This window comes from Lactuca saligna, chromosome 5, assembly GCF_052625555.1.
Source record: "Lactuca saligna cultivar CGN05327 chromosome 5, ASM5262555v1, whole genome shotgun sequence".
Taxonomy (NCBI): Eukaryota; Viridiplantae; Streptophyta; class Magnoliopsida; order Asterales; family Asteraceae; genus Lactuca; species Lactuca saligna.
In genome coordinates this window covers 2,922,114-2,935,000 of record NC_136421.1, presented here as the reverse complement: position 1 = coordinate 2,935,000, position 12,887 = coordinate 2,922,114, and the positions used below count along the sequence as shown (strand labels likewise).

The 12,887-nt window shown below is 36.3% G+C and overlaps 1 non-coding gene across 1 annotated transcript; it reads left to right on the top strand.

Annotated features, from left to right (window-relative positions):
• Nucleotides 1-7,729: 7,729 nt before the first annotated feature.
• On the top strand, nucleotides 7,730-7,836 carry LOC144999218 (small nucleolar RNA R71). Its single transcript, XR_013660736.1, has one exon. It is a non-coding gene; the product is annotated as a small nucleolar RNA R71 (small nucleolar RNA).
• The last annotated feature ends 5,051 nt before the right edge of the window (nucleotides 7,837-12,887 follow it).

Here is a 12,887-nt window from a genome sequence, read left to right as displayed (position 1 = left end):
CCATTGTGAGAGATGGTGAGGCTAAGAGTATGCGTTTTGGTCCATTCTTTGAAGGAACTTGAGGATTAAAAGGCTTGAAACAAGAAGGAGTCCTTGGATCTGGCATTCATTTAGTGTTAACAACCATTTGGAGGTAAAAAGCCATTATCTTGATCACTTGATTGTTAGATCTATCGATTAAAGAGTTTATGGTCATTTTAGCATTTGCTTGGGTCATTATTGGTTTTGAGCTTACCTTGAGGCTAAGACTTCAGATATGGACATTATTAGGCCCTTTAGGCCTAAAGACTCAAGCTTTATCAAGCTTTGGCCAACTTTCATGCCTTAAACCTTTTTGTTGAGCTTTGATTTGGCAAATTTAGCCCTAGATTCCATACATGGATGTAACTCTTGCAGCTTTATGTGGTATTTCAGCCTTAGAAGGCTAGATCTAGAGTTTGGGGCCTTAGTCTCGCTTAGAAGCGTCTAAATAAGTGATTAGAATAAAGGAGCTCGACGAGTTGGTTAGCCAAATCAACGATCTGGTTAGGGTTTTCCCCGTTATCCTGGACGTTGTACAAACTCGACGAGTTGAATTAGATTTTCCCAATTTTTCTGAAAACCAAAGGAACTCGATGAGTCGCATAGATGGACTCGACGAGTTGGGTCAACATGGATTGTTGACTTGCTTGTTGACTTCTATTGACTTTTAGGGTTTGGTCAAGTTATGGACTTAGGAGACCATAGAGAGGTAAATATGGTCTTTCACCCTTTCCAAGGATTAGTAAAGGAGTTAGCTTAACATCTTTGGAGTTATTATAAATTGTTAATTAAAGATAATTATGATACATGTAGGCGGAGTCTAGACTGACCGTTAAGTACGAGACCTACTTTCTTTAATTACAAGGTGAGTCTTCTTACTATACTTACTTGAGTGGTAATACTGTGTGACCGGAGGGTCTTGCCTCAGTTATTGACCGGAGGGTCTTATGTGCTTATATTGAGTTATGTGATATATTATGCATTCTGTCTTTGTGATTTATGTTGTATATTATTCTATGCCTTATTGAGTTAGGACTAGAGGGTCAAAATGAGTAGTGAGATTGGAGGGTCCTCACTGACATACATGACTGGAGGGTCCAACCCGAGCTGTGAGACCAGAGGGTCTTAACTGAGACACATGACCGGAGGGTCCTTATCGAGTTAAAACCATGAGAGGATAATTATTTGTGTGTGGTAATTTGGGGAACTTACTAAGCTTTGTGCTGACAGTATTGTGTGAAATGTGTTTCAGGTACATCTCAGGATCGTAGGAAGGCACCGATATGATTGTACACACCAGCGAGTTGATTTTGTTTTGAGGATTCTAGGATATTTCCAAACAATTTATTGCCTTGTTGTTGGAACAAGTTACAAATTTGGGTATGAGAAACTATAAAATGTGTTTTTCTGTGGGTTTAAAAATGATTTTTTTTTTAAAAAAAATTAAGAGTTTTACAAATATAAACCAACTCAACTTTGAAACAGATCGGTCGGTATACCACCCTCAAATTATTGAGGTGGTTGTTGTGGTTGTCCCCTCTCTCCTTAGGCTCTCACATTTCTGCGCCTAGGCCTAGGTTTTTCTCCTTTTTACCCTATTGGTTGTTCATCATCCTCCTGTGGTATCACAAAAACTCCTCCAACATTCACCACAACCTGCATCACATTCAAAACTTGGATAGTTAAGTCATTTTATAGAAAGTGCATGAGGTTCCTAATAAAATTAGGACTTAAGATACCATAAGACTGGGAAAGTCGGATGACTAAGTGTCCACCCGTAATGGGACTACCGGATCTAGAATTAGCCACCTTCCTTCCCATAAACTACACAAGCATATAAGGAATGTCACAAAAAATACTAGGTGTAATTATGCTCCACAAATGAAACAAATTTTGAATGGGCACTTTATCTCCATAATTTTTATGACTGATCGTGAAGGTGATGAGGCAATGCAAAAAATGATAAATAGGATTCAGGATTTTTCCTTTGCTTGCATCACAAGAATTATACTCATGGTTCGAAATAGTTCTCCAAAACTGGACATCAAAAATCCTGACGATGAAATCTCGAAGACACCCTTGTAAAAATAGAACAAAAAATGGTGAGTGTGTTTCCTCCTCGGTATAAAGTCCCATGCGCCATGTGAATTCCCGAATGCTGCATGCACAGTGCACACCTCCCAATCGAAAAGCAAGTACCCGGTTGTAGGTGGGATCGATGATCTTATCCTCAAATTTTACAGTAGAATAAAACTCCACCGATAATTCCCGATAAACGGGTTCTTGAATAGAAAAGAGATTCCTCCACCCATTACACTTAAATGTAAAGCCATCTTCCACAAATACTTTTGTCCAACATTTTTCCAAGTCCATAAACATACCATCCCCACGTAGCCATGGCCAATCCACAATAGGAAAAATTCCAAACTCGTGGTTGTACAAGCACCCTAACCGATTCTCATAATTATTTAGCATAACACGGGAGAGGTTTTGCGGAAACCGGTATAGCAGGTGATTACTTGACATATCAGTAGGGTCTTATGCTTGAGGAACTACCCTTTAAGGACCCATTTTTCCTGAAATGTCCAACAACAAACAAAATTAACCAAAACAACCAAGAGATTAAATTGTAAACAAAAAAGGAAACTGGTAACCCATATTCCATGGTTTTCAAGTCAACGTTGTAGGCTTGGTTCATGTCTTGAATATGGATCGGTCCAAGTATAGTTATAACTAACCAACAATCTTATGCGGGGTATGAATATCCTATATATCTATGTTCTTAATTGACATATGCATTCGAAAATAATCAACCAAGCGACTTAATTTTGGGTATTTCATCTCCAAGAAAAACCCTAACCACTAAATGCATAAAATAAGGGAAAAGTAACAAGATTATTGAATGTAATACTTACCAAATGTAGATAGGAGACAAATAAAGCAGAAATTGTAGAAGAAAATGGCAAAAAATCGGATGTGGGGTTTGGCTGTTCTTGTTCGTGTAGATGAAAGATAAAAGGGAGTGTTTTGGTCAAAGACTTGGTATAAACTGGTCCCCTCCCCGCGACTTTTTAAAGTCCATGTCGTGGATTGGAACGCCACATTGTGGGCTTGTCTTATGGGCTTAGAATAATCGGGCCAACTGGATTCACCACAAAATGGCCTTTTGACCCACGATGTGATGTCAAGATTTTCATAAAAGTCCGAAATAGATTCCTTAAAATCTTAATTATATTTTTAATTTTTTTAAGTAATATTTAAGAACACTACACTTAATTTCTACCTTTTCTAAACATTAAAATGACTTAGATGATTATTATCCTAAAAATAAACTAATAATGTAAAAACAGAAAATGCAAAACGAAAAAAAATTCAAATTGAGTTTGGGTTGTCTCCCGAGAAGCGCTTCTTTTTATTGGAGTCATGAGCCAGACTCCGTGCCACCTCATGTTGAATTTGTCGGTGGGTCCATCACCAATTGCACCTTTTGCTCCTTCAATTTCCTTTTATAAGCTTGAACTCGCGTAAGATAAGACTTTTTAGAATTTTCTTTCTTACCCTCCACATCACTTTCTTTCAGCTTTCTCTGGATTCATTTATTCTCCTTAAGTTTATTTTCCACTTTTACCTCATTCTTTAGCTCCACGGGTACCATATTCTTGTCCAAAGTTAGTATCTTTTCTTCGGAGGTAACCTCGTCTTCATCACTTGATATTAAATCTTTTTCACTCTCCTTGCTTACCCAAGATGTTGGAGTTTTATAAGCAATCACTTCAAAAACAAATGGAATGAATGCTCTTGGTTTGGTGCATTTAACTTGTTGAATTGACTTAAGTTCTTCTTCCATTAACTTTTCCAACTCTTCAAGCTCATCTTCTTCATCAATGTAGAAGACTTCACCTTGAACATCATTGCCTTGAAAACCATCTTCTACTCCAAAAGTAGGTTCATCATCTCCAACTCTCAAAGTAAGTCTGGACTCGCGAATATCAACCAAGGCTCTAGCAGTATTTAATAAAGGGCGACCAAGAATTATTGGGACATTTGTAACGCCCCGCGTTTCCAGGCTAGGCATTATCGTTAATGTAATAGTCTAGGTTAACTCTTGTAACTCTTTTTGAAGTATTAATGATGAAATATTTGAGTATTATGTGAATTATGTGTTTATTTTCTTAATTATTATAATTTAATGAATTAAGAATAAAATAAGCGTCAAAATTAAAGTATGAGATAAGCCCGATATCTTTGCATAAAGATGTAGTGGTCGAAACAAGGATTTCGAAGATATAAAGAATGCCGAAATCGGAGTTATAATGAAGAAGTTATGACTTGTCGAAGTTTCGTGACAAAACCGACAACGCTGAATGACGTAAAAAGTGAAATTTATGTTAGAACAAAATTTAGCCTTAGTGATCTAAACAAAAGTCATATAGTTCGTTAAAATGAGAGCGTGCATAAAAAGAACGCCCAAATCTGACTTCGTATGAGGAAGTTATGATTTTTCGAAGTTTCGAGTTAGCAGTATGCAGCCCGAATACTCGATTTGAGATCGAACGGTTTTTAGCCGAAACAATCTAAATGAGAATTGAAGGTCTCTTTAATAGTAGTAAAACGATAAAAAGATAGGTGAAAACGGACGTCAGATGAAAAAGTTATGAATTTATAACGGAGTTTTCCTATCCCGACCTACTAAAAATAAATAATAAAAATAAATCAAAATTAGCCAACGGAGTCTAAACGAAAATTGTAGATCGTAGTCTCACCTACGCGTGGATATAAATAACATCGAAAACGGAGTTCGTATGAGGAAGATATGAATTTTTGAAGTTTATTAAATATTTTCGATATTTAATTTAAACATATATTAACCGATATTATCCATGGGGGGAGTCAGCGACCCTATTGTCAATATGCCCAGCGTAATTCGACCTTCCAGCCCCTATAAAAGGCGGTCGAGGGCAACCGAGTTATTTGCTCATTTCTTCCTTTTTTTCTCGCGTTTTTGCATCGTTTTTTGTGCAAGAATTATCCCGAAGCCCCAGTATCATTCTCGAGCCCCGAAGCAAGTCCCGAAGCCCCGAAGATCCCGAGAAGTGCGATTCCCGAGCCGAATCTCTGCCCGCGAGGAGTTCGGTTTTTTTGAAGATCTTCCAGATCTGCCGAAGAATACTACTTCTACAAGTCGTAGTGCTGTCCGATCATCTTCTGATCAAGTGAGTGTGTGGTTACTTTCTTCTAACGCATAATTATGAAGTATTTTATACGAAATACGTGTTATGTGTATATTTTGTTATTATATGCGTGAATGTATATTCACTTTCTTCTATCTCATAGATATGATTTATTTTCTATGAAATACGTGTTATGTGTATGTGTCTCATCTGTTGTTTTGGAATATGTATTGAATGAGAATGCTATGCAGGTTTTAAACTATGTATAAAAATATATATTTTTATCTACTAATATGTCGGGTAGAACATGGGTAGATAGTTGACGTATGATAAACAGATGAGAGGTCTCAATGTTGTTTTTGATTCAGTCATCTTGCGGACTTTAGATGATGACCACATACTTTTCTAGACAGTCATGTGGAACGCTAGCAGGTTCGCCACCTGTAGGTGTTAATGAACTCGGGTGTTCATTCGCTGTACTCCATCCCCCTCATGGTTGCCTTATTTGACATATATTGTCGGGAAACCCCCGAATGCATGTGTTGTCGCCCCGATGAAATATTCTAAGACTAGGTCCCTTGTTTTAGTTGTTTTAGGGACGTAAAGTGAGAATAACGGGAATGGGTAATTGGGTTATTGTTGGTTGGTGGAATTAAATATAATTATTTATTGTGGGTTGAAAACCCTATATGCTCACCAGGCTCCCAAGCCTAACCTACTCAGTTTTATTTGTATTACAGGAAATGGCGCAAGGGCATAAGATGGATGAACCATCAAGTTGTTTTGTTTACAAGTCTGTATATGTATATATTTGTTGAATGACTTGTAATGTTTATCGTTTATGCTTTATGGTTTGTATCGGAACATGACATCCCGAGTTTTGATTATATAATGAAAATACATTTCTTTTATGAAATGCTTTGGTAAATATTATTTATCACGTTTTGTTTTTTTTGGGAACAAATTTCGCAACTCTTTCAAATCAAAAGGATTTACTCTGAAATTATTTTAAAAGCATAAATGAAAAATCGGTCTTTTCTGGTCGAGATTTTGGGGATGTCTCAACATTGTTGTCTTCTTTCATGTCCATTATGAAAAACTCAATTGGAGAAACGAATTTCCCATTTTTTACCAAAATATATTCTACAATGTCTCTAGGATACATTACTAAATGGTTAGCCATGTGAATTTTCATTTTTGTAGCCTTTAAATACGAAAAATTTAGCTTTTGATAGAACAAGTAAGGTATTAGATTTATGCTTGCTCCAGAATCTGCTAGAGCATAAGTCTTCAAATTATTCCCAAATTCACATGGAAGAGTGAGGCATCCAGGATCTCCCATCTTCTTTGGTAACTCTCCCATAATCACTTTAGAGCTCTTCTCACTAAGTATTACCTTGGAATTCCTTTCTAATTGCTAGGGAGTATTGATTAAATCTTGTAAAAACTTGGTATATTCGGGAAGTTTAGATAATGAATCAATGAAAGGAGTATTTATTGAAATACCCTTCACTTGTTGTGTAAACTTCAAATGCTCCTGCTCCAATGGGTGAATATTAGCTCATGACGGAAATGGTAAAAGAGGATGATAAGCAGGGACATTATCCAAAAATTTCTGATGAGACCTATCCTACGTCGTGAAGATTGGATCCCCACGTCATGAATATGATGTTTCATCGATATTCTTTTCTTCTAATCATGACTTCTTAGGCTTGGGTCCGGTCTGAGATGGATCGACTTCTAGTGCTTCAAGGAACTCCAAGATGGTATCCTCTTCCGTTTCTATTACCATTACATGTGACTGAGGCTTTTTCTCGGCAAATTTTGAAGATAATTTTTCTTGTACAAAAGTAGTTAGGTAACCTAGTTGGACTTCAATATTTTGGATTGATGCTTGGTGATTTCTTAGCAAGGATTGTTGTTCCTTCATGACATTTTGATGCTCCCTTATCACCGCATCTGTCTCATTGTGTCTTTTCTCGGAAGCCTCCATAAATCTATGTAACATGGACACAAGATCAAATTTCTTTTTAGGAGGTGGTTGTTCTTTTTGATAGAAGCCTCGATCAATATGCATATATTTTATTTCTTTCAGCTTCTTATATTCGTCATATGGTAACCACTCCCTCTTTGGTTTCCTCTAATTTTCATCATACTTATCCACACTCGAGTAATAAACTTGCACCTTTTTATTTCCATTTTCATCCAAGTGGCAATCTTTTGTTAAGTGTGGACCATTGCAATTTTCACAACCAACTCTAATAACATGAATTGATTGGTCCATCTTGGTCATTCTTCTGTCCATTGTGTCAAGCATAGCTATTACAGTAGCTATGTCTTCAGAATTTCCTCCTATAATTCCTTTAGCTCCATCATGTCTTGAATTAAGGTACTCACGAGAATGTTTCGAGAACTCTTCAATTAACTTCTTAACTTTAGCCGAATTTTTCTTTGTAAGTGGTCCTTGAGAATCAAGGAGTTGCCTTGTCATGACATTCACCTCGTCATAAAAGATAGACACTTCTTGTTGTATGTTAAGGTCATTTTGAGGGAAGTTTCTTAGTAACACTTTATAACGCTCCCATGCCTCATAAAGTGACTCACCTGTGTGTTGCTCAAAGTTGGCTAGTGCCTTCATGAGTTTAAATATCTTTGATGGTGGGTAGAATTGTTCTAGGAATTACTCATGTATTTGTGCCTAAGTAGTAATTGCACTAGGTGGATGTGCTTTCAACCAATCTTTTGTAGCCCCCCTTAAAAGTAACAGGAAGCATCCTTAAAAAACTATCTCTATAGGAACATTCGGGACATTGAAATAATCTGCAATGTCATTGACCTCATCCAAATGCTTATAAGCATCCTCATGATCCTTCCCAGAAAAGGTACATCCTTAAGTGCAGTAAGAATGTGTCCTTTCAACTTGAATGTTGCAGCAGCGGGAATTACGGGTTATACTAAACCAGGACCATCATTGTCTCTAATTTGCTTCTTGTATGCTCCCATGGACATATCAACCATATCTGCCATCTTGTTCTTTGACTCATCCTTTAAATCATTTTCTTCAGACTCTGGTTCAGTCTCGTATTCGGTATCTTTTGGATTAGACTTTGTTCAAAGCTTTCTATTTTGCTATCTTCTTTTCTTTGACTACTAGACTCACCCACATTCTTTCCTTTCTTCTTTCTAAAAAAACCGATTTAAGGTCCTTGAAAGGTAACTTCTTTGGCGGGTTAGCCTCTTCTACGTTTTTATTCGTCTTTTTGTGAAGGGCCGACTCTGGATATTTAAGCGGTGGTACCAAAGTTGTGTCGGAACCTCTGGTCATGAACTACTGCAATAAAAACATAAATCCGAACAAAAACTAAATAAAAAAATCACTTACTGACTGGACTCACATCGTGAGCTTAAGGCCCACATCGTGAGTTAATCTCTGAAACAAAAACTAATGCATAAAATTAACTTTTTGCAGGTTTTAACCCACAAAAGGATCGATTAACCTAAAGCAAATAAATTAACAATCAAATAATTCGTTTCCTGGCAACAGTGCCAAAAACTTTTATGTGATCAAATTGCTACACCTAATTTTACCTACTATTCTACTAGCTATTCGACCCATGGCAGTGTACCCTTTCACAAAAAGTATAGCACAAAAGTCGGGTATCAAACACATTGAATGAAATTAATTATTTAACCTACTTACTATTAAGTTAACCTAAAATTCTAACAATAGTAAAAGGGTTTTTATATAAATTTGCAAGTTTAGACAAACTTAAATTCTCAACATAATTCAATGAAATATTAAAAACACTTCTGTTAGTTTGAATCCACTTTCCCTCAATGGTTTGATTATTAATTATGACAATTCCCGTTGGTTACCAATTAATGTATTATTAGCAATTCAAGTCCAAATTTACTAATATTAAATTAATTCATGTAGAGCTATGTATGGTCATACATAATTTAATGACTTAACATACACAATTGTGGTCATAATATGAGTTCTCCAGCACAACCAAATTCAATACTTTAACTATTTATCTAAGATTGGTTCGATCTTAGCTCTAATAATCTAATGTTCATTAAATTACTAGGTAATCAAATTCGTGCAAATAAATGGTCACTAAACTACACAAAATATGAATTATAGCAATCTAGTATTAAATTAAGCATGCTAGGTTTAAACAATCAAACAAAAGCCATTAACAAAGTTGAAAAGTCTATATTAATATAACCAAACCATGAGTTCCAACTTCATCTAGCTAACAGAAGCAGCTAGACTTAGCTACTCATAACAACATATAAACAATCTTTCTCAACTAATAAAGACATAGTAAAATTTACCAAACTAGAATAAAGTTTTGATCTTCTCCTTCTCTTTTGATACCAAAACTTGATTTCCCTCCTTAGTCTTATGTAAAATTTGAATTTAGAACTCCCTAATGTCCAACCAACCTCCTAAACCCGTAAGTACCAAGGATATATATATATATATATATATATATATATATATATATATATATATATATATATATATATATACACTTTTTGAGAATGTAAACTCCACATCGTGGATTTTAATGAATCGTTATCGGGGAAGGATTTCGACTTTCTATGTACTCATCTTCTAGAATCATCCATGCCATGTCGTGCAAGAGAAGTCCATGAAATGGCTTCAGCTGTTTACATGGTTTTCCTTTTCTTTTTTTTTTTTTTTTTTTTTTTTTTTTTTTTTTTTTTGATTTTCCAAGCCTCCAAAGTTGAATCTTTTGTCGCTTTTAGTCCTTGTTCTTTAAGAATGCTCCTTCTAGCTGCCAAATACAATTTTAATGTTATAAGTACCATTTATATACACAAATAACCATAATATCAATTAAAATGCATTCAACTATTGCCTAAAAATATGTATAAATATGGCAGTATCACACACACATACACATACACACACACACACACACTCACACACACACACACAAACACACACACACACACACACACACATATATATATATATATATATATATATATATATATATATATATATATCGGGTAGTGATGAGCGATGAAATATTGGAAATGAGAGATGAAAAATGATTAGGAGATGTCATGACCCTTAGTTGTGATAATTGCGATCTAGTCATCTACTAGAGTATAGATGATGACCAAAAAGTAATCTAAATAGTCCAGTGGAACACTAACATGTTTGCAATCTGTAGGTGATTAATTACGAGTTCAGACGATGTATAAAACATGTATTCATGCGATGTACTCTACCGAAGAATTACGAGCTCAAGCAATGTAAGAACCGTGTATCTATGCGATGTACTCTACCGATGAATTACGAGTTCCGGCCACGTATGAATCGTTTATTCAATGTGATGATTAGGTGATGAACATTAGGAAAAACCCTTAATGATGAATGTTTATATATTCAATGATAAGGTGATGCTATATAAGAAATGACGATGTAGGTAATGATCCTTATGAGAGAATCTTATAATAAATTTAGAAGAAAACAAGGATGGGTAATCGGGTTAATTGTTGGGTAAATAAACATATTAACTGTATTATTGTGGGTTGAAAACCTTATGTACTCACCCGGTTTTTCAACATGACCGCTTAAGTTCTTTGTATCACAGGTAGCAGTATAATGGTACAGAGAAGATGAGAAATTAAAGGAGATGTAGATTGTATCACAGGTAGCAGTATAATGGTACACAGAAGATGATAAATTAAAGGAGATGTAGATTGTATCACAGGTAGGGTAAAACATTATTTCCATAAAAACCAAGTCAAGAAAACTATTAGTATCTAAATACATTCATCCCAAAAATCAAAATATCATAAAAATGCGGAATTACAAAAGCTGCCGATGAATGTATACAGTCAAGCCTTCGCCTTTCCATAATTATTTGAAGTAGCTAAAACATATTTAAATACAGAATTGTTAGCACAAAGCTTAGTGAGTTCCTTAAAATATCACATACAACACATCATAATAAACGACTATGGATTATCAGCAATCCTTAGACTATTAATAGTCATGTGGGCTCACAACTGCCATATAGGTTATTAACAATTATATGGACTATCAACAATCTTGGAGTTATCACCAACTTAATAAATGAAATTAACAACAATCAGCAAATAAGACTCAACTAGTTTAGCATGCACCCTTGTAACATCCGGATTCCCAGGTATATTATTCTAATATTTTATTTTTGGAGTTTGTGAAGAAACTCGGCGAGTTGATGCTTAGACTCGCCGAGTAGGGTCGCGGATTATCATCCGGGTTTGCGACTGGACTCGACGAGTCCATTATCGGAATCGACGAGTCCACGCTGTTTAATGAAACCCTAATCCCCCGGGTTTGGATCCTATTTAAGGGCACTCATAGTCTCCCATTGCGGCTACCAGTCCCTTGAGAGAACCCTAAGTGAGCTAAACCGTTTGTGAGAAAGGAGAAGCTATATTTGATCTTTCTATCTTTGGTTTAGCAAGAAGAAGGTGATCAAGAGCAAGAGGAAACTGAAGGAGGTGCGATTCTAGTGGTTTCAAAGTCCAGAGACTTCATCTTGAGGTATTTATTTGGACCATCTTCAGTTTTGGTGTTGAATCTTAGGGTTAGGGTTTCCAAACCCCTTTTGAGGATGGTTATGTGGAGCAATTGGTCCCTTCTCGAGTTTATGCTTTGGATCTGGACTCAAAGAGGTCCAGAGACCTTAACCCTTGGAGCTTTATGAGTTACTTTAGGAGTTATGAGCTTAGAATGTCATTTTTGGGGCTAAATCACCAAGTGAGACCATCTAGATGATATATGAGTGTCAAGGTCTGGACTTTACATGATTATTATGCTTGGGAAGGCTAGATCTATGGATTAGAAGAAAAGATCTGACCTCAGGAGGTCAATAGAGTTTGTGCATGGCATGTACTCGCCGAGTTGTTCTTGAGACTCGGCGAGTTGAGTCAGGGTTGCCCCGCGATTTATGACTAGAGACTCGTCGAGTAAAGGGAGGGACTCGACGCGTCAAATGGGACTAAAGAGTTAGTGGACACATGTGGACTCGTCGAGTTGCCCAAGTGCACTCGACGAGTCGGGTCAAAGTTTGACCGTTGACTTTGGTTGACTTTCAGGGTTTGGTCAACAAATGAGGGCCTCTGAGCCAAAGGAGGGGTAAAATGGTCTTTTAACCTTCTGAGGGTACCCTAGAGAGGGTTGAGTCTAGTTCTAAGAGTATTACTTTATGTGTTTAGGCGGAGGCTAAATCGTAATTCTATCGAGTCAGTGATTTACCGAGACATCCGAGCTGAGTCTTCTCACTATACTTTACTGAGCTGAGTCTTCTCACTATACTTTACCTTGAGTGGTAAATAGAGTTATGTGACAGAGTTATTGTATGCTATTATGTGATTTGTTGTATTGTATTATTTCTATGTGGTTTATGTCATGAGTATATCTGAGTATATCATAGTTAGAACCGGAAGGTTCATAGAGTTAGGACCAGAGGGTCCACAGAGTTAGGGCCCATGGACCCACATAGTTATAGCCTCGAGTGGCTAGTATGTGTTATGTATGATATTTTGGGGAACTCACTAAGCTTTATGCTTACAGTGTTATGTGTTTTGTGTTTCAGGTACCAGTGATGATTGCGGGAAGGCGCCGACATGATTCGTATACACGCATGGGTTTTTATGTAT